Source organism: Pogona vitticeps, chromosome 4, assembly GCF_051106095.1.
Source record: "Pogona vitticeps strain Pit_001003342236 chromosome 4, PviZW2.1, whole genome shotgun sequence".
Taxonomy (NCBI): domain Eukaryota; kingdom Metazoa; phylum Chordata; class Lepidosauria; order Squamata; family Agamidae; genus Pogona; species Pogona vitticeps.
Window position 1 is genome coordinate 125722071 of NC_135786.1, and position 26167 is coordinate 125748237.

The 26167-nt window shown below is 45.6% G+C and overlaps 1 long non-coding RNA gene across 2 annotated transcripts; it reads left to right on the forward strand.

Annotated features, from left to right (window-relative positions):
• Window positions 1-2501: 2501 nt before the first annotated feature.
• Window positions 2502-5239, forward strand: LOC140701404 (uncharacterized). 2 transcript variants are annotated; one of them, XR_013544660.1, is made up of 4 exons: window positions 2502-2638; window positions 3180-3501; window positions 4069-4210; window positions 5199-5239. It is a non-coding gene; the product is annotated as an uncharacterized LOC140701404 (long non-coding RNA). The 2 variants fall into 2 exon arrangements; XR_012080345.2 differs by lacking the exon at window positions 2502-2638 and having other exon boundaries at window positions 2796-3501.
• The last annotated feature ends 20928 nt before the right edge of the window (window positions 5240-26167 follow it).

Sequence of the window (26167 nt, forward strand, 5' to 3'; positions counted from 1 at the left end):
AGGTAGCTGTGCTACAGGTGCAGCTCCCAAACCACTCAGCTATGTGTGACCACAGCCATTTCACTAAGCACTGCCTGAGCCTTGCACCTGGACCCTGGCAATGGTATGGTCAGACAGCTATGGGTCAGGTGCAGCACATCTACACGAAGGCTCTCTGCACAAGTCTCTCTGTCTCTCTGTCTATTTTCTCTTTGTCGAAGATACAAGGGTGCTTCTGAGGCAAAATGCCAGTGCCAAGGCACACTATATTCTAAGCACCATTTCTTTGAACCTGCTCAATAAAATGCCACCTACAACATGTCGTTTGTTTATTCTTGTAATTACATGATTACACAAGTAGGCTCAAGGTCTTTCTCCTAGGGGATGATGTGGCAGGAAAATGGAAGGAACATAAACTCCAATTTCCATCATAATGTCAGGGGAAGGATGGAAGAAACCCATGGCTTGCCTTTAACATGGGGTGGGGAGTGAAAACAAATGCAGAGGGCCCCATCCACCCATCATGAGCTCTAGGAACAAGGTTGAGAGTGGGTGAGGCCTGTGCCGGCTGTCCAATAATGACCCAGGTGGCTGAGGTGGGCAGAATGCTACTCTAAGGGACCCAAACAACCCTCCCAGAAATTAACCAGGAGGCTGAGGGTGGACAGGATTAGGGTCGGATGGATCCACGCAGCCCCCCAATCATGAGCCAGGAGGTGGAGGGAGTGGGTGGGAGCCAAACCGGCTGCCCAATCATGGGGAAAAGAGCCCAAGATCAGTCCCTAAACATTACCCAACCAGAAAAGAAGACAGGAAGATGGACAGTGAAAGGTCAGACCCTGAGCTGTGTAGAGTTGTGTCAGAGGGACGAGAGCCCCTGTGATCCCTAACATGCCAGCCTAGGAATGGTTGCTCAAAGTACAACTCTGCACAGCTCTGGTTGCTATAGTTGCCACTGATGACGAGTTAGAAAGGAGGGAAAAGGGAATAAGATGAGGCCATCCCACGGAAGGAGGGTGGCATGGCATCTAGGGAGGTAGCTAGGAGCACGGGGGTGGGTTTCAGCAGGAGAATCCTTGGGAAATGCTTTGGAATGTGAAAGACAGCTCCGCAGTTCCAAAAAAGTGGGGAGAAGGCAAGACGGATCACATCCTGCAGCAGCTTGCTTGCCTCGTGGCCCAAAGTAGGCATGGGCCACGTTGTCTCGCAAATGTACCCCCTGTGGATCCTGGCCCTGGGATTTTTCCCCCCTCACATTCAAAGCACACATGGGGCATCATGGCTATAACAGCCCCCACATCTGGGGGGATCTAGGGGGGAAGTTATGTAGCACAGCACACACTAGCAAGGTCTTTGACACCTTTTCTGATTTACACAGCAGGCGACACTGTACGTGCCGCAAACAACAGAAACACGTTTTCCCCATCCCAAAGGGTCGCTCACTCTGTCACCATACTGGTTTTCCTGTGTGCTTCATTATAGGGGCTGGTGCATCCAGGGAGGTCCTTAGGATACGGTGTCTGCAGAAATGGCCGGAGAGAATAGCCCCAATCAGCTGGAGTGGGGGAAACATAGTCGTCAGCATCTGTATGAGTGCTCCCTGTTCCCTCCCATTTGCCACACATTAAAAATTACCCAGCCACCAACCTCAGGCGGCAGGCCAGCTCTCTACCAAAGGAAGCAGACCAGATGCCTCCAGCACCTGGGCATCATGATCCGATCCAGGCATAGTGCCATTCACATAGGTGAAAGTTCCCTGGGCATTACTGGAGGCTGGGCTCCCCAAACCCCCTCCTCCGATGGGGACCAAACGCTCTTCGCTTCAGGAAGCGTCTCCCCAAAGGGGACAGAACCAGGATTCTGCTGGAGAAGCGTCTCGAAACCCATCAGTCAAAAAGACTGCGTTCGGCCAGAGGGCGTGTGAAGTGCATCACCACACCGTTGTCTGCCTGTCTTCAGAGAGACCCTTGCCTCCCTGGTGCCAGCAGTGGGGGAGTTCAAAAGAGTTTAATACTCAGTCCCTCTCCCTGACTCAGAGATGCCTAGTTTTGGTACCAGGAAAGCTGCCACTCTAACCACCTCTCGGAAAACAGGGCAGAGGAAAGACCAGAGAGTTTCTTGGAGCAAAAACACAGTTTATTTTGAGCTCAAAAATCACAAACAGTCACAAATGCATTTTGTATGAATTCAAGTGTACCTACATGTTTAGCACACTTATTGCTAACGGCTACCTGTTTATATATTTTGGATGTCTTATTCACTTCACAGCTACAAAAAGAGTGGAGAAGAGAGAAAGAAGGCTGAGGCAATGAAGGAGCCATCCTGGCTGTGAAGAATGCTATCTATAGGCCTTGAAACTGGGGAGGATATTTTTTGGCTTCCCTTGGTGGGCTAAATAGGCACACCTGGTGACCTCCAGGAGCTACTCTTCCAGGAGTTACCAATTAGTTGGCTTCAGAAAGGACTGCACCTGATTGGTTGGAAAGGCTGCAGGCTCTGATGGAGGGAGATGGGATAGAAGGCCAGCCAGAGGGAATGGCTGAGCTCAGCAGTTCTGGGCAGCAGCTTTATTCTGGCTGGAACATGTCCTCCAGCTTGCTGTTATGAGGAACTCTGCTTGAGCACTGGAACCTTGTTACTCTGTGGGGAGAGCTGAGAGGTAAGAAGCTGTTATTGTTTTTGGTGGGAACAGCTCTTAGCTGCCTAAATCTCAGAATAGGTTTTGTCCTTAAGGTTGCTTTTGAGCCTGGATGTGCTTTTGCATCACCCTGCCTCAAAGTCTGACTAAAGTGGTCAGTGCATCCTCTCTGTAAGAGGCTTCCCACTTCACTAATAGTGAACCTGGAAGAGTCTAGGGAAAGAAAACAATTGAGCTGGGTTACTCTGGGGAATGCATTTCCCCAGAACGGTGTTGACTTGGCTGTTAGGTCTTTGAGTATTGATTAGGCAGAAGACTTGTTCAGCTTCCTTTATTTCTGGTGGGCTTTTGATGGCCTTGCTTTTGCCTCCCATCCATTGGGGGCATTCCTAGCCGGTGCAATAAAAGGGCCTTTGACTCTCTCTGCATGCAAGGCTTAGTCTGAGTTGTAGGTGGCAGCAGAGCAGTTCTCTGTCTCCCTCTCTCTTTCTCTAGCCATGCCTTCCCTGGTTCTCAAGGTTGATGGTGTGTCTCTTCCTCTGTCTGCCTTTCCTCCTCCAAGGTAGAGTGAGGCGTGGACAGGGCGCTTTACCAGAGCTGCTGCCTATGGCAACTGGATGTGTCCCCCCAAGGTGGAGGCCAAGGCCCTTCTCTGCCCCACAGCCTCTTTTGTGAAGGGCCTGCAAGCCCCGCCTAATAAAGGGAAAGCCTCGTCCTCCGCTCTCTCACCGCCCAAATCGCCCTGGGAGGATTCCCGCGAAGGCCGGCGCTGCCCCACCCTGAGGCAGGGCTCAAGCCCGTTGCCGAGCAACCCTCCAGCATCCCCTGGCCTGGCGTGCTCTGGCGGAAGGGGCATCGGCAGCTGGCCGGGCGAGGCAAGGCAGGTAGGTCGCTGCGCCTGGCGGGAGAGGGTGGTGACCCTTTGGACCGAGGGCTGGGCACCTGGCCCCAGTCAGCGTAGGTTCTTGTTTCATTACCCCAGCATCAGAGCAGTCCGCAGTTTGCCAAAGACCAGGAGTGGGGAGGGGGTGGAAGAAAATGCCAGCCCAGGGGCTGCCTTGTTGCCTGCCACCTCTTTCTGTCTGTCTCTCTTTTTCCCTTCAAAGGTCCCAGCTTGCTTGGGGGGGGGCGTTGGGGGCGGGAGTCACCCTTGTAGAGTCTCTTCTAAACTGATCATTTCCGCAGGGCTTTTTGATCTTAAGTATCTGGGTGGGGATAAAACCCCTTCATCTAAAGTATGATAAGGAAAAGATTGCACAGTTTTTGACTGCTTTCCTTTTCAGTTTTAGGTGTTAAGAGGTACATTTTCCCCCCATTTCATATTGTCCATATGAAGCAATACATGAAGATATATGCTGTTATGTTAACGGTGTACTTATTGTTTTGCATGTTATGTCTTGTCAGCTGCTGCATTGTCGTTATGGTTTATTTGATGTGCATTGTGTTTTCAGACTTTTGAAGTACGTCTGTGCGCCGATGGTTGAATGAGCATTATGAGTAGCAAGGAAGAAACATGGCAGAAACGGGATGCCAAATGCTATGATTGTCTGGTTGAAATGAAAACTCTTGACTGAAAACTGTTGAATAAGTCAGGTAAACCTTAGAAGGAAGTATTCCTTTTCTTCTTCATTTTAAAGAAACCTATTTAAGGCATGTAAAATAAACAGATGTCCAGCATTTTTTAAAAAAATTTAAAATAAAATCAGTAGTGGGTAAAGTATCATTAAAACAGTGGCAAAGGTAAATCTGTTCTTGTACAGTACGTCATTAAAAGCTGGTTGGAATTGGACTGTCTTCACAGTCTGTCCAGGAGCTATTAAGGGACGTGTGTCGCAAGGCCTTTTCCGTTCATAGCAAACCAGATGTGCCTGCCAAATGCCTCTCTAAGAGTGCAAGCGACTTTTCAGGTTCAGAGAAAGGATGCATCTGAGCCGCCTTTACAGAGATAAAGAAACGTAGGATTGGACAATGTGATGACATTGTAAATTCTTTTTGAAAGTTCTCCACCTGATGTTGAGAACTGTAACGCAGTGGTTGAGAACATGGTTATGAATAGGTGAAAACTCGTGTTCATCCATGTAAGGATCAAAGATTAGGAGAGCATACACGGCATCACTTAGGTTACTTCAGAATAAAAAAAATAAAGGCAGCAGTCAAAAAGAGTGAATGAGAGAGTTTCGGGAGTTAAGATCAAAGCGTACAGTTGATTCAGGATTGTCAAATGGCCAAAATAAAGGTGCATTTTCCCACATTTACACTATTCTCATCTGACAGTTTTTTCGTTATGTAAAGAAGAAACATCTTCTGTGCCAGATTTTAAATTTTTATTCTACATATCTCATTCTAATATTCTAATATTCTTGACTGATTTTTCATGGATGGAAATGTCAGGGTTCTAGTGCCTCCAGTGTGTTTTTCTGCTTAGAGCTGTGTTTCCAAATGCAAACTCTAACAATGCAGATGTGTTGCCTTTAATGCTTTTGTGAACTTGCAGCAGAAGTATTTCAGTACGAAAGTACTTATTCCTGGAAAAAAATCAGTGTTCTGACCATTGCAATTTTGTCTTCTTTTCTCCCTGCAGAACGTCGGAGATGTGCACATTGCATTAGAAAGCTGAGTGACCCATCAAGTGCAAGCAGGTGAACTCTTGGTTGAAAGAACTGGAGTGACGGCATATAAAACAAAGTGGGTACTGCATTTGTGGAAACGTCTCACTCCTGAGAGACATCCTAGACTATAGTGATCAAGAAACAAAGACTGAAGATTTAGGTGATCACAGAACAAAGAGAAAGCAATTAACTTTAGAGAGAAGCAAGAAGTCAGTGGACATGTAGATGTCCGCCAGCGGAATTCCTTAGGCAAGGCCCTGAGAACTCCCATTTATGAACCTTAACAAGCTTACAGATTATTGACAGAATTCAGATGGGACACTTGTTACCTCATGGCCACTCAGGATAGGCCGGAGAAATCCTTTGAAGTTACACTCTAACTCTAAGGGAAAATAGGCAGAATGGGTGAGTCACCCCTCCCCGTCAGGAGCCGCTCTCACTATGCCAGGAGAGTGTACTCTGCACTGAAGAACAGACATCAGCTAGTGACCTGGAGGGGAGCGTTCCCACACTAGACCATGTGGAAGTGCTATATTTGCCAAACCTGAACTTGAAACATAGTCCAGCCATTCTTTTTTCTTTCAACCTGTGGCCAACGACCATTGGCAAAACGAGGGGAAAATGCCTCCTTATGAGAGACTTGAGTTGGCACCCTTGATAGCAAAAGAAAAACAATAGAACACAGCTGGCATCAGGAAGGGATGTGTGTTGGGGAGGAAATGACCTGAGAGGGGAAAGACACATGGTGTGGCAACCATGGAATGACAGAACTTCCTCGGGGGGAGGGGGAGAGAAGCAAACTTGTGGAGCGGGGGGAGGAAATGGACAGGGCTTGGGACATGGAGGGAATGACTGCAGAATGGGAGGTGGGGAACCACGCTCATGGTGGCCAGAAAAATACGGGGAGATAGACAGGGCTCGCGTTGAGGAGGGGAGGGGAGGGGAGGGGAGGGGGCAGAAATGCACTTGAGGTGGGCAGGAAAAGGCCATGGGCATTAGATGAGATGCGTCGAGGAGGGACTGACAAGAGAGCGGGGCGGGTGGGAGGGACGATGCTTGGGTTGGGCCAGAAAGGCAGGGTGGGGATAGAGGGGGCTTGAGGGGAGGAGAGAGAAGAGCGTTGAGGGTGAAGGGGGATTTGTGGTAGGCAGGGCACGCAGCGGGGAGCAGAGGGGGCATTGCGGGAGGGTTTGTGAAAGGAAAGGGGTGGTCCTGGGAGTAGAGAGGGATGGACAAGAGGGGTTTATTTGCATAATAGAGATGAAAGAGAAGAAAGGGATGTTATTTTCTTGGGTATATAAGGGGAAAGAGAAACACTCTTTTTATGGGTGTGTTTCTACCCATTTAATGCACGCTTCTGCTTAAAATAGTATGCTGCACCCCAAAGTTCAAATCAGCTATTCCCAGAAGCTACAAACGACCCCATCAGAGTTGTTTTCTTCTCTCTACCCCAAGAGAGACTCTTAACAACTGACTGAATCCTCTTCAGGGAAGACCCTGGAAAGCATTTCCTTGACATCCACCCAGGTAGGGGCTGAGAAACATGTCCCCTACCCCAATATTAAAATTGACCCATCAGTGGCACTTCCTGAAATGAGACAATGCAAAGGCTGCTTATTTCCTTGGCTGATGGGAAGCGATAGTTTCTCCCGTGTTATTGTGAATTCAGCAGGCTTTCATCTTCGCCTTTTAGAGAGAGAGGTGCTGCTTTAAAGCTGAGACAGGAGAAATATTTCATGGACCCGTCTCGTGGGTGGGTGTTAAGATAATCTTGGTATTCAATTTTTTCAGGAAGGGAAGCATTGGTTTCTCTTCCCTTAGCGGCATATAGGCAGGCTTGGCATCCTCTCGTGCTGCAGCTGGCTGAAGTTCTAATCTTCAGGCAGGAGAGCTCCTTCTACCCGTCATTGGAGGGAGGGTGTCAAGGAGAGCACTTAAGCATTTGAGAATTGTTAGTTTCTCTTCTGCTCCATGGTCATAGCAGGTTTGGCATCGTCGCATTTTGAAGAAGGGTTCGTTCTGGCAAGTTTTTGCATTGTTTAAATTTGGGGATGTGGTGCGTCCTTAGGCGCCTTTCATCCTGGATTAGGCGACGTATTTCCTCTACCCGTCTTGAGTGAATGGTTGTCAAGGAAATCCCTTCCGTGGGCTTTCCTGAACAGAAGTGATTTCTCTTCTGTTCAAAGACAACATCAGGCTTGGCTTCGTCGTAATCGGGGGGGCTGGGTTCGTAGTGCGATTTTCATTATGAAAAGGATTTCCTGTACCCGTCCTGTATGATTGGATTTCTAGGAAATGACTTTCATGGCTTTCTTGAAGAGAAGAAGTAATTTCTCTTCTGGTTGAAGGAAACTATCAGACTTTGCATTCTTTCACTTTGGTGGTGTGGTGCGTCCTTAGGCGCCTTTCATCTTGGATTAGGCGGCGTATATCCTCCACCCGTCTTGAGTGATTGGTTGTCAAGGAAATCCCTTCCGTGGGCTTTCCTGAACAGAAGTGGTGATTTCTCTTCTGTTCAAAGACAACATCAGGCTTGGCTTCGTCGTAATCGGGGGGGGGGGGCTGGGTTCGTAGTGCGATTTTCATTACGAAAAGGATTTCATTTACCCGTCCTGTGTGATTGGATTTCTAGGAAATGACTTTCATGGCTTTCTTGAAGAGAAGAAGTAATTTCTCTTCTTGTTGAAGGAAACTCTCAGTCATTGCATTCTTTCACTTTGGTGGTGTGGTGCGTCCTTAGGCGCCTTTCATTTTGGATTAGGCGGCGTATATCCTCCACCCGTCTTGAGTGATTGGTTGTCAAGGAAATCCCTTCCGTGGGCTTTCCTGAACAGAAGGGGTGATTTCTCTTCTGTTCAAAGACAACATCAGGCTTGGCTTCGTCGTAATCGGGGGGGGGGGGGGCTGGGTTCGTAGTGCGATTTTCATTACGAAAAGGATTTCCTTTACCCGTCCTGTGTGATTGGATTTCTAGGAAATGACTTTCATTGCTTTCTTGAAGAGAAGAAGTAATTTCTCTTCTGGTTGAAGGAAACTCTGAGTCGTTGCATTGTTTCACTTCGGTGGCGTGGTGCGTCCTTAAGCGCCTTTCATCTTGGATTAGGCGACGTATTTCCTCTTCCCGTCTTGAGTGATTGGTTGTCAAGGAAATCCCTTCCGTGGGCTTTCCTGAACAGAAGTGGTGATTTCTCTTCTGTTCAAAGACAACATCAGGCTTGGCTTCGTCGTACCTGGGTGGGCTGGGTTCGTAGTGCGATTTTCATTACGAAAAGGATTTCCTTTACCCGTCCTGTGTGATTGGATTTCTAGGAAATGACTTTCATGGCTTTCTTGAAGAGAAGAAGTAATTTCTCTTCTAGTTGAAGGAAACTATCAGTCGTTGCTTTGTTTCACTTCGGTGGCATGGTGCGTCCTTAGGCGCCTTTCATCTTGGATTAGGCGACGTATTTCCTCTACCCGTCTTGAGTGATTGGTTGTCAAGGAAATCCCTTCCGTGGGCTTTCCTGAACAGAAGTGGTGATTTCTCTTCTGTTCAAAGGCAACATCAGGCTTGGCTTCGTCGTAATTGGGGGGGCTGGGTTCGTAGAGCGATTTTCATTACGAAAAGGATTTCCTTTACCCGTCCTGTGTGATTGGATTTCTAGGAAATGATTTTCATAGCTTTCTTGAAGAGAAGAAGTAATTTCTCTTCTTGTTAAAGGAAACTATCAGTCTTTGCATTGTTTCACTTCAGTGGCGTGGTGCGTCCTTAGGCGCCTTTCATTTGGATTAGGCGACGTATTTCCTCTACCCGTCTTGAGTGGTTGGTTGTCAAGGAAATCCCTTCCGTGGGCTTTCCTGAACAGAAGGGGTGATTTCTCTTCTGTTCAAAGGCAACATCAGGCTTGGCTTCGTCGTAATTGGGGGGCTGGGTTCGTAGTGCGATTTTCATTACGAAAAGGATTTCCTTTACCCGTCCTGTTTGATTGGAGTTCTAGGAAATGACTGTCATGGCTTTCTTGAAGAGAAGAAGTAATTTCTCTTCTTGTTGAAGGAAACTATCAGACTTTGCATTGTTTCACTTCGGTGGCGTGGTGCGTCCTTAGGCGCCTTTCATCTTCGATTAGGCGACGTATTTCCTCTACCCGTCTTGAGTGATTGGTTGTCAAGGAAATCCCTTCCGTGGGTTTTCCTGAAGGGGTGGTTTCTCTTCTGTTCAAAGACAACATCAGGCTTGGCTTCGTCGTAATTGGGGGGGCTGGGTTCGTAGAGCGATTTTCATTACGAAAAGGATTTCCTTTACCCGTCCTGTGTGATTGGATTTCTAGGAAATGACTTTCATGGCTTTCTTGAAGAGAAGAAGTAATTTCTCTTCTGGTTGAAGGAAACTATCAGACTTTGCATTGTTTCACTTCAGTGGCGTGGTGCGTCCTTAGGCGCCTTTCATCTTGGATTAGGCGACGTATTTCCTCTACCCGTCTTGAGTGATTGGTTGTCAAGGAAATCCCTTCCGTGGGCTTTCCTGAACAGAAGTGGTGATTTCTCTTCTGTTCAAAGGCAACATCAGGCTTGGCTTCGTCGTAATTGGGGGGGCTGGGTTCATAGTGCGATTTTCATTACGAAAAGGATTTCCTTTACCCGTCCTGTGTGATTGGATTTCTAGGAAATGACTTTCATGGCTTTCTTGAAGAGAAGAAGTAATTTCTCTTCTAGTTGAAGGAAACTATCAGTCGTTGCTTTGTTTCACTTCGGTGGCATGGTGCGTCCTTAGGCGCCTTTCATCTTGGATTAGGCGACGTATTTCCTCTACCCGTCTTGAGTGATTGGTTGTCAAGGAAATCCCTTCCGTGGGCTTTCCTGAACAGAAGTGGTGATTTCTCTTCTGTTCAAAGGCAACATCAGGCTTGGCTTCGTCGTAATTGGGGGGGCTGGGTTCGTAGAGCGATTTTCATTACGAAAAGGATTTCCTTTACCCGTCCTGTGTGATTGGATTTCTAGGAAATGATTTTCATAGCTTTCTTGAAGAGAAGAAGTAATTTCTCTTCTGGTTGAAGGAAACTATCAGACTTTGCATTGTTTCACTTCGGTGGCGTGGTGCGTCCTTACGCGCCTTTCATCTTGGATTAGGCGACGTATTTCCTCTACCCGTCTTGAGTGATTGGTTGTCAAGGAAATCCCTTCCGTGGGCTTTCCTGAACAGAAGTGGTGATTTCTCTTCTGTTCAAAGACAACATCAGGCTTGGCTTCGTCGTAATTGGGGGGGCTGGGTTCATAGTGCGATTTTCATTACGAAAAGGATTTCCTTTACCCGTCCTGTGTGATTGGATTTCTAGGAAATGACTTTCATGGCTTTCTTGAAGAGAAGAAGTAATTTCTCTTCTTGTTAAAGGAAACTATCAGTCTTTGCATTGTTTCACTTCAGTGGCGTGGTGCGTCCTTAGGCGCCTTTCATTTGGATTAGGCGACGTATTTCCTCTACCCATCTTGAGTGGTTGGTTGTCAAGGAAATCCCTTCCGTGGGCTTTCCTGAACAGAAGTGGTGATTTCTCTTCTGTTCAAAGACAACATCAGGCTTGGCTTCGTCGTAATTGGGGGGGCTGGGTTCATAGTGCGATTTTCATTACGAAAAGGATTTCCTTTACCCGTCCTGTGTGATTGGATTTCTAGGAAATGACTGTCATGGCTTTCTTGAAGAGAAGAAGTAATTTCTCTTCTTGTTAAAGGAAACTATCAGTCTTTGCATTGTTTCACTTCAGTGGCGTGGTGCGTCCTTAGGCGCCTTTCATTTGGATTAGGCGACGTATTTCCTCTACCCGTCTTGAGTGGTTGGTTGTCAAGGAAATCCCTTCCGTGGGCTTTCCTGAACAGAAGGGGTGATTTCTCTTCTGTTCAAAGGCAACATCAGGCTTGGCTTCGTCGTAATTGGGGGGCTGGGTTCGTAGAGCGATTTTCATTACGAAAAGGATTTCCTTTACCCGTCCTGTTTGATTGGAGTTCTAGGAAATGACTGTCATGGCTTTCTTGAAGAGAAGAAGTAATTTCTCTTCTTGTTGAAGGAAACTATCAGACTTTGCATTGTTTCACTTCGGTGGCGTGGTGCGTCCTTAGGCGCCTTTCATCTTGGATTAGGCGACGTATTTCCTCTACCCGTCTTGAGTGATTGGTTGTCAAGGAAATCCCTTCCGTGGGTTTTCCTGAAGGGGTGGTTTCTCTTCTGTTCAAAGACAACATCAGGCTTGGCTTCGTCGTAATTGGGGGGGCTGGGTTCGTAGAGCGATTTTCATTACGAAAAGGATTTCCTTTACCCGTCCTGTGTGATTGGATTTCTAGGAAATGACTTTCATGGCTTTCTTGAAGAGAAGAAGTAATTTCTCTTCTGGTTGAAGGAAACTATCAGACTTTGCATTGTTTCACTTCAGTGGCGTGGTGCGTCCTTAGGCGCCTTTCATCTTGGATTAGGCGACGTATTTCCTCTACCCGTCTTGAGTGATTGGTTGTCAAGGAAATCCCTTCCGTGGGCTTTCCTGAACAGAAGTGGTGATTTCTCTTCTGTTCAAAGGCAACATCAGGCTTGGCTTCGTCGTAATTGGGGGGGCTGGGTTCATAGTGCGATTTTCATTACGAAAAGGATTTCCTTTACCCGTCCTGTGTGATTGGATTTCTAGGAAATGACTTTCATGGCTTTCTTGAAGAGAAGAAGTAATTTCTCTTCTAGTTGAAGGAAACTATCAGTCGTTGCTTTGTTTCACTTCGGTGGCATGGTGCGTCCTTAGGCGCCTTTCATCTTGGATTAGGCGACGTATTTCCTCTACCCGTCTTGAGTGATTGGTTGTCAAGGAAATCCCTTCCGTGGGCTTTCCTGAACAGAAGTGGTGATTTCTCTTCTGTTCAAAGGCAACATCAGGCTTGGCTTCGTCGTAATTGGGGGGGCTGGGTTCGTAGAGCGATTTTCATTACGAAAAGGATTTCCTTTACCCGTCCTGTGTGATTGGATTTCTAGGAAATGATTTTCATAGCTTTCTTGAAGAGAAGAAGTAATTTCTCTTCTGGTTGAAGGAAACTATCAGACTTTGCATTGTTTCACTTCGGTGGCGTGGTGCGTCCTTAGGCGCCTTTCATCTTGGATTAGGCGACGTATTTCCTCTACCCGTCTTGAGTGATTGGTTGTCAAGGAAATCCCTTCCGTGGGCTTTCCTGAACAGAAGTGGTGATTTCTCTTCTGTTCAAAGACAACATCAGGCTTGGCTTCGTCGTAATTGGGGGGGCTGGGTTCATAGTGCGATTTTCATTACGAAAAGGATTTCCTTTACCCGTCCTGTGTGATTGGATTTCTAGGAAATGACTGTCATGGCTTTCTTGAAGAGAAGAAGTAATTTCTCTTTTGTTAAAGGAAACTATCAGTCTTTGCATTGTTTCACTTCAGTGGCGTGGTGCGTCCTTAGGCGCCTTTCATTTGGATTAGGCGACGTATTTCCTCTACCCATCTTGAGTGGTTGGTTGTCAAGGAAATCCCTTCCGTGGGCTTTCCTGAACAGAAGGGGTGATTTCTCTTCTGTTCAAAGGCAACATCAGGCTTGGCTTCGTCGTAATTGGGGGGCTGGGTTCGTAGTGCGATTTTCATTACGAAAAGGATTTCCTTTACCCGTCCTGTTTGATTGGAGTTCTAGGAAATGACTGTCATGGCTTTCTTGAAGAGAAGAAGTAATTTCTCTTCTTGTTGAAGGAAACTATCAGACTTTGCATTGTTTCACTTCGGTGGCGTGGTGCGTCCTTAGGCGCCTTTCATCTTGGATTAGGCGACGTATTTCCTCTACCCGTCTTGAGTGATTGGTTGTCAAGGAAATCCCTTCCGTGGGTTTTCCTGAAGGGGTGGTTTCTCTTCTGTTCAAAGACAACATCAGGCTTGGCTTCGTCGTAATTGGGGGGGCTGGGTTCGTAGAGCGATTTTCATTACGAAAAGGATTTCCTTTACCCGTCCTGTGTGATTGGATTTCTAGGAAATGACTTTCATGGCTTTCTTGAAGAGAAGAAGTAATTTCTCTTCTGGTTGAAGGAAACTATCAGACTTTGCATTGTTTCACTTCAGTGGCGTGGTGCGTCCTTAGGCGCCTTTCATCTTGGATTAGGCGACGTATTTCCTCTACCCGTCTTGAGTGATTGGTTGTCAAGGAAATCCCTTCCGTGGGCTTTCCTGAACAGAAGTGGTGATTTCTCTTCTGTTCAAAGGCAACATCAGGCTTGGCTTCGTCGTAATTGGGGGGGCTGGGTTCATAGTGCGATTTTCATTACGAAAAGGATTTCCTTTACCCGTCCTGTGTGATTGGATTTCTAGGAAATGATTTTCATGGCTTTCTTGAAGAGAAGAAGTAATTTCTCTTCTGGTTGAAGGAAACTATCAGACTTTGCATTGTTTCACTTCGGTGGCGTGGTGCGTCCTTAGGCGCCTTTCATCTTGGATTAGGCGACGTATTTCCTCTACCCGTCTTGAGTGATTGGTTGTCAAGGAAATCCCTTCCGTGGGCTTTCCTGAACAGAAGTGGTGATTTCCCTTCTGTTCAAAGGCAACATCAGGCTTGGCTTCGTCGTAATTGGGGGGGCTGGGTTCGTAGAGCGATTTTCATTACGAAAAGGATTTCCTTTACCCGTCCTGTGTGATTGGATTTCTAGGAAATGATTTTCATGGCTTTCTTGAAGAGAAGAAGTAATTTCTCTTCTGGTTGAAGGAAACTATCAGACTTTGCATTGTTTCACTTCGGTGGCGTGGTGCGTCCTTAGGCGCCTTTCATCTTGGATTAGGCGACGTATTTCCTCTACCCGTCTTGAGTGATTGGTTGTCAAGGAAATCCCTTCCGTGGGCTTTCCTGAACAGAAGTGGTGATTTCTCTTCTGTTCAAAGACAACATCAGGCTTGGCTTCGTCGTAATTGGGGGGGCTGGGTTCATAGTGCGATTTTCATTACGAAAAGGATTTCCTTTACCCGTCCTGTGTGATTGGATTTCTAGGAAATGATTTTCATGGCTTTCTTGAAGAGAAGAAGTAATTTCTCTTCTGGTTGAAGGAAACTATCAGACTTTGCATTGTTTCACTTCGGTGGCGTGGTGCGTCCTTAGGCGCCTTTCATCTTGGATTAGGCGACGTATTTCCTCTACCCGTCTTGAGTGATTGGTTGTCAAGGAAATCCCTTCCGTGGGCTTTCCTGAACAGAAGTGGTGATTTCCCTTCTGTTCAAAGGCAACATCAGGCTTGGCTTCGTCGTAATTGGGGGGGCTGGGTTCGTAGAGCGATTTTCATTACAAAAAGGATTTCCTTTACCCGTCCTGTGTGATTGGATTTCTAGGAAATGATTTTCATGGCTTTCTTGAAGAGAAGAAGTAATTTCTCTTCTGGTTGAAGGAAACTATCAGACTTTGCATTGTTTCACTTCGGTGGCATGGTGCGTCCTTAGGCGCCTTTCATCTTGGATTAGGCGACGTATTTCCTCTACCCGTCTTGAGTGATTGGTTGTCAAGGAAATCCCTTCCGTGGGTTTTCCTGAAGGGGTGGTTTCTCTTCTGTTCAAAGACAACATCAGGCTTGGCTTCGTCGTAATTGGGGGGGCTGGGTTCGTAGAGCGATTTTCATTACGAAAAGGATTTCCTTTACCCGTCCTGTGTGATTGGATTTCTAGGAAATGACTTTCATGGCTTTCTTGAAGAGAAGAAGTAATTTCTCTTCTGGTTGAAGGAAACTATCAGACTTTGCATTGTTTCACTTCAGTGGCGTGGTGCGTCCTTAGGCGCCTTTCATCTTGGATTAGGCGACGTATTTCCTCTACCCGTCTTGAGTGATTGGTTGTCAAGGAAATCCCTTCCGTGGGCTTTCCTGAACAGAAGGGGTGATTTCTCTTCTGTTCAAAGGCAACATCAGGCTTGGCTTCGTCGTAATTGGGGGGGCTGGGTTCATAGTGCGATTTTCATTACGAAAAGGATTTCCTTTACCCGTCCTGTGTGATTGGATTTCTAGGAAATGATTTTCATGGCTTTCTTGAAGAGAAGAAGTAATTTCTCTTCTGGTTGAAGGAAACTATCAGACTTTGCATTGTTTCACTTCGGTGGCGTGGTGCGTCCTTAGGCGCCTTTCATCTTGGATTAGGCGACGTATTTCCTCTACCCGTCTTGAGTGATTGGTTGTCAAGGAAATCCCTTCCGTGGGCTTTCCTGAACAGAAGTGGTGATTTCCCTTCTGTTCAAAGGCAACATCAGGCTTGGCTTCGTCGTAATTGGGGGGGCTGGGTTCGTAGAGCGATTTTCATTACGAAAAGGATTTCCTTTACCCGTCCTGTGTGATTGGATTTCTAGGAAATGATTTTCATGGCTTTCTTGAAGAGAAGAAGTAATTTCTCTTCTGGTTGAAGGAAACTATCAGACTTTGCATTGTTTCACTTCGGTGGCGTGGTGCGTCCTTAGGCGCCTTTCATCTTGGATTAGGCGACGTATTTCCTCTACCCGTCTTGAGTGATTGGTTGTCAAGGAAATCCCTTCCGTGGGCTTTCCTGAACAGAAGTGGTGATTTCTCTTCTGTTCAAAGACAACATCAGGCTTGGCTTCGTCGTAATTGGGGGGGCTGGGTTCATAGTGCGATTTTCATTACGAAAAGGATTTCCTTTACCCGTCCTGTGTGATTGGATTTCTAGGAAATGATTTTCATGGCTTTCTTGAAGAGAAGAAGTAATTTCTCTTCTGGTTGAAGGAAACTATCAGACTTTGCATTGTTTCACTTCGGTGGCGTGGTGCGTCCTTAGGCGCCTTTCATCTTGGATTAGGCGACGTATTTCCTCTACCCGTCTTGAGTGATTGGTTGTCAAGGAAATCCCTTCCGTGGGCTTTCCTGAACAGAAGTGGTGATTTCTCTTCTGTTCAAAGACAACATCAGGCTTGGCTTCGTCGTACCTGGGGGGGCTGGGTTCGTAGTGCGATTTTCATTACAAAAAGGATTTCCTTTACCCGTCCTGTGTGATTGGAGTTCTAGGAAATTATTTTCATGGCTTTCTTGAAGAGAAGAAGTAATTTCTCTTCTTGTTGAAGGAAACTCTCAGTCGTTGCATTGCTTCACTTCGGTGGCGTGGTGCGTCCTTAGGCGCCTTTCATCTTGGATTAGGCGACGTATTTCCTCTACCCGTCTTGAGTGATTGGTTGTCAAGGAAATCCCTTCCGTGGGCTTTCCTGAACAGAAGGGGTGATTTCTCTTCTGTTCAAAGACAACATCAGGCTTGGCTTCGTCGTAATCGGGGGGGGGGGCTGGGTTCGTAGTGCGATTTTCATTACGAAAAGGATTTCCTTTACCCGTCCTGTGTGATTGGATTTCTAGGAAATGATTTTCATGGCTTTCTTGAAGAGAAGAAGTAATTTCTCTTCTTGTTGAAGGAAACTCTCAGTCGTTGCATTGTTTCACTTCGGTGGCGTGGTGTGTCCTTAGGCGCCTTTCATCTTGGATTAGGCGACGTATTTCCTCTACCCGTCTTGAGTGATTGGTTGTCAAGGAAATCCCTTCCGTGGGCTTTCCTGAACAGAAGTGGTGATTTCTCTTCTGTTCAAAGACAACATCAGGCTTGGCTTCGTCGTAATCGGGGGGGGGGGCTGGGTTCGTAGTGCGATTTTCATTACGAAAAGGATTTCCTTTACCCGTCCTGTGTGATTGGATTTCTAGGAAATGACTTTCATGGCTTTCTTGAAGAGAAGAAGTAATTTCTCTTCTGGTTGAAGGAAACTATCAGTCGTTGCTTTGTTTCACTTCGGTGGCATGGTGCGTCCTTAGGCGCCTTGCATCTTGGATTAGGCGACGTATATCCTCTACCCGTCTTGAGTGATTGGTTGTCAAGGAAATCCCTTCCGTGGGCTTTCCTGAACAGAAGTGGTGATTTCTCTTCTGTTCAAAGACAACATCAGGCTTGGCTTCTTCGTAACTGGGGGGGCTGGGTTCGTAGTGCGATTTTCATTACGAAAAGGATTTCCTTTACCCGTCCTGTGTGATTGGATTTCTAGGAAATGACTGTCATGGCTTTTTTGAAGAGAAGTATTTTCTCTTCTGTTTGAAGGAAACTATCAGTCTTTGCATTGTATCACTTCGTTGGTGTGGTGCGTCCTTAGGCGCCTTTTATCATGGATTAGGCGACGTATTTCCTCCACCCGTCTTGAGTGATTGGTTGTCAAGGAAATCCCTTCCGTGGGCTTTCCTGAACAGAAGTGGTGATTTCTCTTTTGTTCAAAGACAACATCAGGCTTGGGTTCGTCGTAACTGGGGGGGGCTGGGTTCATAGTGCGATTTTCATTACGAAAAGGATTTCCTTTACCCGTCCTGTGTGATTGGATTTCTAGGAAATGACTGTCATGGCTTTCTTGAAGAGAAAAAGTAATTTCTCTTCTTGTTGAAGGAAACTATCAGTCTTTGCATTGTTTCACTTCGGTGGCGTGGTGCATCCTTAGGTGCCTTTCATCTTCGATTAGGCGACGTATTTCCTCTACCCATCTTGAATGATTGGTTGTCAAGGAAATCCCTTCCGTGGGCTTTCCTGAACAGAAGTGGTGATTTCTCTTCTGTTCAAAGACAACATCAGGCTTGGCTTCGTCGTAACTGGGGGGGCTGGGTTCGTAGTGCGATTTTCATTACGAAAAGGATTTCCTTTACCCGTCCTGTGTGATTGGATTTCTAGGAAATGATTTTCATGGCTTTCTTGAAGAGAAGAAGTAATTTCTCTTCTTGTTGAAGGAAACTCTCAGTCGTTGCATTGTTTCACTTCGGTGGCGTGGTGCATCCTTAGGTGCCTTTCATCTTGGATTAGGCGACGTATTTCCTCTACCCATCTTGAATGATTGGTTGTCAAGGAAATCCCTTCCGTGGGCTTTCCTGAACAGGAGTGGTGATTTCTCTTCTGTTCAAAGACAACATCAGGCTTGGCTTCGTCGTAACTGAGGGGGCTGGGTTCGTAGTGCGATTTTCATTACGAAAAGGATTTCCTTTACCCGTCCTGTGTGACTGGATTTCTAGGAAATGACTGTCATGGCTTTCTTGAAGAGAAGAAGTAATTTCTCTTCTTGTTGAAGGAAACTATCAGTCTTTGCATTGTTTCGCTTTGGTGGCGTGGTGCGTCCTTAGGCGCCTTTCATCATGGATTAGGCGACGTATTTCCTCTACCCATCTTGAATGATTGGTTGTCAAGGAAACCCCTTCCGTGGGCTTTCCTGAACAGAAGTGGTGATTTCTCTTCTGTTCAAAGACAACATCAGGCTTGGCTTCGTCGTAACTGGGGGGGGGGCTGGGTTCGTAGTGCGATTTTCATTACGAAAATGATTTCCTTTACCTGTCTTGTGTGATTGGATTTCTAGGAAATGACTTTCATGGCTTTCTTGAAGAGAAGAAGTAATTTCTCTTCTGGTTGAAGGAAACCATCAGTCTTTGCATTGTTTCACTTCGGTGGTGTGGTGCGTTCTTAGGCGCCTTTAACCTTGGATTAGGCGACTTATTTCCTCTACCCGTCTTGAGTTATTGGTTGTCAGGGAAATCCCTTCCATGGGCTTTCCTGAAGAGAAGGGGTGATTTCTCTTCTGTTCAAAGACAATGTAAGGCTTGGCTTCAATATTCGGGTGGGGGACATATGTCTCAGACCCTATCTGGGTTCGATGTGAAGGAAATGCTTTTCATGGTCTTCCCTGAAGAGGATTCAGTCAGTTATTAAGAGTCTCTCTTGGTGTAGAGAATAGAAAACACCTCTGATAGACTGGCTTTCATTTTCCCCTTATATACCCAAGAAAATAACATTCCTTTCTTCTCATTCACCTCCATGAAGCAAATAAACCCCTCTTGTCCATCCCTCTTCACTCCCAGGACCACCCCTTTCCTTTCACACACCCTCCCGCAATGCCCCCTCTGCTGCCCGCTGCGTGCCCTGCCTACCACAAATCCCCCTTCACCCTCAACGCTCTTCTGTCTCCTCCCCTCAAGCCCCCTCTATCCCCACCCTGCCTTTCTGGCCCAACCCAGCATGGTCTCTCCCACCCGCCCCGCTCTCTTGTCAGTCCCTCCTCGACACATCTCATCTAATGCCCATGGCCTTTTCCTGCCCAGCTCAAGTGCGGTTCAAAACCCTCCTCTCCAGTCATTCCCTCCTTAATGCGAGCCCTGCTGCCATGTGTGCCATGGCTGTGCTCTGCCAAGAAAGGGACACCTTTTCCACTCCAGGGTGGATAGTGGTTCTCACTTAGATGTAATTTTGCATTAGCAAACAGCAATGCGTGCTGCTGATATTCCTCTCCATAGTGCTTCAAGCACACTCTGGGTGGTTTACAAGTTAATTATGCAGGCTACACATTGCTCCCCCCCACCGAGCTGGGTACTCATTTTACCAACCTCAGAAGGATAAAAGGCTGAGTCAACCTTGAGCTGGCTCCCTGGGATTGAACCCTGGGTCGTGAGTACAGTTTTGGCTGCAGTACGGCAGTTTAACCACTGTGCCATGAGGCTCAGTGCATTAGGGTGCAAGTCTATCTGCTGTCCCAGCTTCTGCAGCTGAAAGTTGTAACAAACCACCAGAATACACTGCATGTTTCCAGGTGAACATTACTTGGAGGACAGATGGCTCAGTGTGTTAAATATTTGGCTGAAATGTCAGAGGTCCTGAGTTAAGTTCTCCAGTGTGTGTCCGAGGTAAAGAGCCAACCTCTTTTGTCCTGAACAAACTGCACTGTCTCAGGGTACCATCAGAAGAAGAAAATGTAGACCACTTGAAGAGTATACCTACAAAACCTTGGTAGAGTTGCTATAAGTTGGAATTAAATTGATGGCAGACAATGATTATTATTGGACATAATGAGTGCCAGGGCTTGTTTATTTTATTTAATTTTACTTGATTTACTTTTCTGTACTGCAGTAGCTGGAGGCTAAATTTAGACTCTTGAACTGGTATCATCCTCCAGCCATGAATTAAAGAAACAATTTAGTTATGCTTACAAAATGGGAGCATTCCCAGAAAGCATACGGCAAACTTGGCCACCTCCCTGCTTATCTCTGCCTCCGGGTCATTTCTGAACAGATTGAAAAGTACTGGTCCCAGGACAGATCTCTGGGGCACACCGCTTTTCCCCTCTCGCCATTGTGAAAATCGCCTGTTGACTGGACCTACTCTCCTGGTTTCCTGGTTCTCAACCCATTCATAAGAGGACCTGCCCTCTTATCCCCTGACTGTGGAGTTTTCTCAGCAGCCTTCGTTGAGGGACCACGTCAAACATCTTCTGAAAATCCAAATAGATAATATCTAATGGTTCGCCCACATCCACATGCCTGTTGACCTCTTCAACGAATTCTAAAAGGTTTCTCCCTGGAACAGACGTTGGGCTAACCTGCCTGTAGTTTCCCGACTCCCCCCTTCTTCCCTATTTAAAGATTGGTGTGACATCTGGCACTATGACTGTTTTAAGAGACAAGGTGTATATTTTAGTTAAGAGATCAGGAACTTGATTTCTCAGTTCCTTAGTAACCCTTGGGTGGCTGCCATCTGGGCCCAGTAACTTATTGATCTTCCGTTTATCAATTAGGTCTAAAACATTGCCTTTTTTAACCTGTATAATGATTATGTATTATGATATGAATAAAAATGTGCTTTAGAACAGAAAAGATAGAATTAGATATTTTTTTCAGTCCTTGTGAGAAGTATGACTCTCAGAATAACAGTGTGCTGCCTGAAAACCAGGATGCTTGTTTCTTTTCCTTGCTTATTTATTCTATGACGGAAATCCTGTTGCATCGTTAAACAAAAGATGTAGCATTTGGAATTGAATGGTTGTAAGTTAAGAAATCTCTGAGGATGTATCGGTTGCATGCCAGTTTGTGTAACTCAGTATCAGACTATGGAAATTTCTTAACATATAGCAGTTTACTTTCAGAAGTTATATCCTTTGCATATCTGCAGATTCCCGGCTCTGCATTTACAGGTACATTATTCCCAGTGCAGCAACAGCAAAAATCTTTTGACTTGCAAAAGATTGTGGGCTTATTGTGATGCTTTTCACGTAGCTCCATTTCATGCTGCACTCCCCTGCTTTATTATTTGGGTTGTGTTTCTCTTGTCTGGATTTGTTATGGCCCAAACCAACCAATCAACCAATTATTCCTATTGTGCTGATGTGACACAACCAAGCAGAATTACTGGCAAAACTGGCAACAGAGGGAGGACAGGATCAGCAGCGCAGACAGTCCTGCTTTGATTTTCCGTCTGCTATGTCTTGCACATTCTTTTGCTTATCGGTCAAAACTTCTGTTGTCCTCTTCCCACCTTACAAGCAAGCAGGTTTGGATCTGTGGATGGAGAAATGAAGCTTGGTCGTTCCGTATCATTATAACCCAAAGACTCTCCAGATTAGTCAAGGACAACAAAAGGGAGAAAGCATGAGGATTTACAAGCTCACAATATCTGGTATCACCTGATTTGTCACAGACGGTTTCCTTGCAATTTGCTGGTCATGGCTGTGGCATATCTGGAATGTTGTTGGTATAACCAACCTTGCATCAAATATGAGAGACCAGGGCTGGGGACCCTTTAGCCCTCCAGATACTTTGCATTACAAATGTCCATTATCATTAGACATGCCCTAAGAACTACTGGGAACTGCATTGCATAATACCGGGAGGACAAAAAAAAATCCCCATCTTTTTATAGCAATTAAGCTAGTGCTACTCAGCTTTAGGGCTAATTTGCTAGAAACATTCTTATAATTGTCATCTGAAATCATAACAGAAGAATATGTACATGCATATCATTTGCACGGCTCTTTCTTTCCAGTAAATGCAAATGAATAATTAAGATGAGATTATGAGTTGTCATATCATACGGTTCTTCTTGACACAACTTCAGCCAGCCATTTGCACTCAGGAGACGTGTGTTTCTTTCTTCCTTCGCAAACAACTCTTTGGAGAGTAGGTGTCAGATAACTGTACAGGGCAAGTTGAGTAGGCAAACAAGTTTAGCCCACTTAATTTATCTGTGTAAATCATGCCTTGTGTGGGCTTGAACATCCCTGCCTTGGCAGTAAAAAGGGAAGGAGCTTTTTCGAAGATGGGGTTGTTTGGAGTCTTTACAACAAGTGGTTGTATTCTGGGTGCCGTGACCAGATGAAGTAGCCCAGTCGTGTGTGTCCTCCCCCCGTGGTAAAACATCCACCCCCACACAAAGTCACTCACTCCCTTTCTTCCTTGATTGGAAATGAAAATTGTAGGCCAGAAATTAACACATTCCAGTTATTGCCTTGAGAGACCCCTGAATACCACAAATAAGGTGTGGGCCGGGGGCCGATGGGATGGGGGGGAAAGAGGGGAATTCTGGAAGATTTTCCGACCTGCTTCTTTGTGCCTCTAAATGTGTCTCTAGAAAGGATGAATAGCCTTAGGGAGAAGAAATCTGGGTGGTGTTTGGAAAACAGTGTGACAACTTGGGTGCCCATGTGCTCTCCATCGGAGGTGACTGAGTGCAGCCCAGCTTACCGAGAGGATGCGTGCCTTTGTTTGGGGAGGGCTTCCGAAGATGTCCTTTACCTGTCCTGACCTGTGCTGGCCTTCCTCCCACCCAGTTCTAAGGGATGCTGATGTCAGTCGCTTCCTTTCTTCTCACATTTCCTTCCTGACCCTCGGGGTGGGGGTGGGGGTGGGGGTGGGGGTGGGGGTGGGTTTAGGAGAAGAGGAGACATCTTGCCTTTGCTTTCAAGAGCTCAGGAGGCAAATGTAGCTCCTTCAATCTTCATCTGAGTGAATTAGAACCAGGAATCCTATCATCTTTTATATATCAAAGTATGTCTCTAAGACATACTAGCTTTATACATTTTTCTCCTAAACCAATGTCTGAATGTGATTTCTTTCTAAAAGTAAAGAGGCTTCCACTAACCACCTTTTGATGGTCAGGGGCTGAATCCACAGGTTAAATCTACTGCTCTGCTAGCACTGTAGTGGCGGTTAGAGGTCTTGACTGGAGCTCAGAAAGCCAGCTTTGCTTCTTAGTACCTTTAATTAATTACATTTAATGTGGTGGCACAGCAGGTTAAACCACAGAAGCCTCTGGACTGCAAGGTCAAAAGACCAGCAGTTTGAATCCACGCGACGGAGTCAGCTCCCATCGCTTGTCCCAGCTCCTGCCAACCCAGCAATTCAAAAGCATGTTAAAAATGCAAGTAGATAAATAGATACCACCACGGTGGGAAGGTAATGGTGTTCCGTGTCTAGTCGCGCTGGCCACATGACTACAGAAACTGTCTTTGTACAAACACTGGCTCTACGGCTTGGAAACGGGGATGAGCCTCATGCCCTAAAGTCGGACGCGACTGGACTAATTGTCACGGGGAACCTTTAACCTTTAAATTTAGCCTTGCAGCTCCATAGTCAGTGTCAATGTCCAGTATTGTGAAATGGCTTTAAAAATAAGCTGCTTCAAGATATTGGCAAATTGAACACTTCCCCTGATCCTATGTGGAGGGACAGGGTAATAATAATAATAATAATAATAATAATAATAATAATAATAATAATAATAATAATAATAATAATAATAATAATAATAATAATAATAATAATAATAATAATAATAATAATAATAATAATAAATACACCAGGCAATCAAAAATTTAAAAAAATTGACTTGCTGGGGGCAAGAGTTTATAGAAGTTTGTAGAAAACAAAAACGCCTCCTTCTCCACAATAGTTCCATGACAAATTATCCCCTACTTCTGAGACCTTAACTATGCAGCCAGAATGGGGTGGAATGTTGACTTCTTTTTCAACTGCTCCAGTGCCCCCCAGTGGACAAGCCATGGTGCTGGCAAGCTGCTTTTTTTCTGAAACTTGGCCTTTCTCCCTTACTCCTCCCATCATCTGGGTTGTGCTTGCTCTTTCTGAGCACGTGGAAGGGCAGGGAGTCTGTGGTTATAAAATCCAAAATATTTAGGCAGGCTACCCACGAATGGGGCAGCCTGTTTATCTAAACCAATATTTTACAGTCATTGCAGTAGTTTTGACTGACTACCATAGGCTAGAATCAACTTAAGTTAAATATATACACAAAACAGGGCAACCTGACAGCTACTCCAAAGAGGTTTCTGCAATCTAAACTTTGAGTGCAAAAAAGCTATTCATAAAAAAGATGCTTCTGTTTAGTAATGGCAAGGGTTTGTTGATTATTCTGGCTTGTGCAGTTGGCTGCCAATTAGAGTACTCCAGCAGAAGTTAAAAAGTTACTTTTGAGAAGAATGAGTGTCGTTACAGGATACAGCTAAGCAACAGAAGGATAGTGCTTTGGGACAGCGGTAGACAAATATATATAGACACAGAGAGAGTATATTCCTAACAGTGTTGTTATTGCATGCCATTGAGTCACCTCTGACTTAGTACATAAAAATAGAGTTTAAGTTGTAGGCATGCGCTTTCATTTGAAATACAGGAGCATAATATGTTTTTAGAGTAAAAACTGTTCTGAAAGTAAAAAAGAACAATGAGAATGTGTTGAATTCATTCTAAAAAATATAATGGCTTATAGCCTTAAAATAAGGCACAATAAAACAGCAGAAAACAGAAATATATCTCTTACAGTATTGAAGTTTTAAAATGTAAAAACATGTAAAGTTTATGCACACACATACACACACATACACTTAGCTCTAAGCATTTTTAAACACACAGAAAAAGATTTCTAAATAAAGCTCACCTATTTACTTTTTTTCAGTTTAAGTGAAATCCAGACTTGCATCACAAACCTCTGCTAGTAAACAGCCTTAGCAATATATGTGCACCATTTACCCATTAGATATCAGCATTTCCTATTTTCAAGGGAAGGATTCGTCTGAATATGCGAAGAGGTCCTCACTGCCGCCTCTCTTCATGCCATGGAAGACAATTTACCCATGTTGACCAAAGCTTTCCTCTTTAGATGGTCACTCCAGATGCAAGGAGACCAACAAGGGCTAGGAACCTCACCTTCCTCGGGCATTCAGTTTAACCCTTTTCTGAACATCTGGATGGGGCAATTATGACTGAGCTACATTTCAGATTTCTCTACAGTATATGAACTGACAACCTATGTCCTCCATTGCAGTGATCCCTAACCTTTTCCAAACCGTGGACTCTTTGGGGGGACGGGGCACCTGTGGGGGTGGGTGGGCCATGTGTGCAGTGGGTGTGCGTGCATGTGAGGGGGAGTTCATGCAGGGGGGGCAGGAGATCTGTTTCCACGGCCCAATCCTGACAAGGCCACAGCCCGGTTACCAGGCCATGGACCGGGGGGGGGGTTGGAACCCCTGCTCTGTTGGCTCAATACTGGCAATCGAAAGGAGGGACCAGACAAGCAACAAACATCCAGTAGTAATCCACTGCATACAGCAGCACCTCTCTTCAATATAAGAAAATAAAATTTCAGAACCACAAGGAAGGGAGATCAGAGGCTCAAAGGAAGGATGGAACCTCCCTGTAGATGACAATGGGGGAAATAACATGTATGTGCCCAGCCAGAACTTATCATGTTAGGAAAAGCACTTATCTGCATTGATGCCCTGGTCCCTCTGGGATCCAGCCAATCCTTTGCAGAACTTGAAGAGTGACTTTCAAGGAGATGGCTGAAGCCGTTCATAGCCGAGCAACGATATCCCTGATAAAAAGACATGAAATAGGTGTCAACATCCTCTCTAGGATAGACTACTTTGGACATGGCTCATTCATAGCAATTGTACCTACAACTTTGCTCAGAGCTGTAAGGATTATTTTAAAGCACCGTGTAAAATATAGAAGCAATGTGGAAAACAACTTGAAGAAATTAAAAAGTTTTAAAGTTGCCTGGAATTATTGCGACAAAGAAAATACCTACACTTAAGGTAATCAGATGAAATTTTGAAATGCTTGTTCATGATTGTCTGATTTCATTGTGGAACTAAACTTTTACTGGGGTAATGTCAGCTATGAT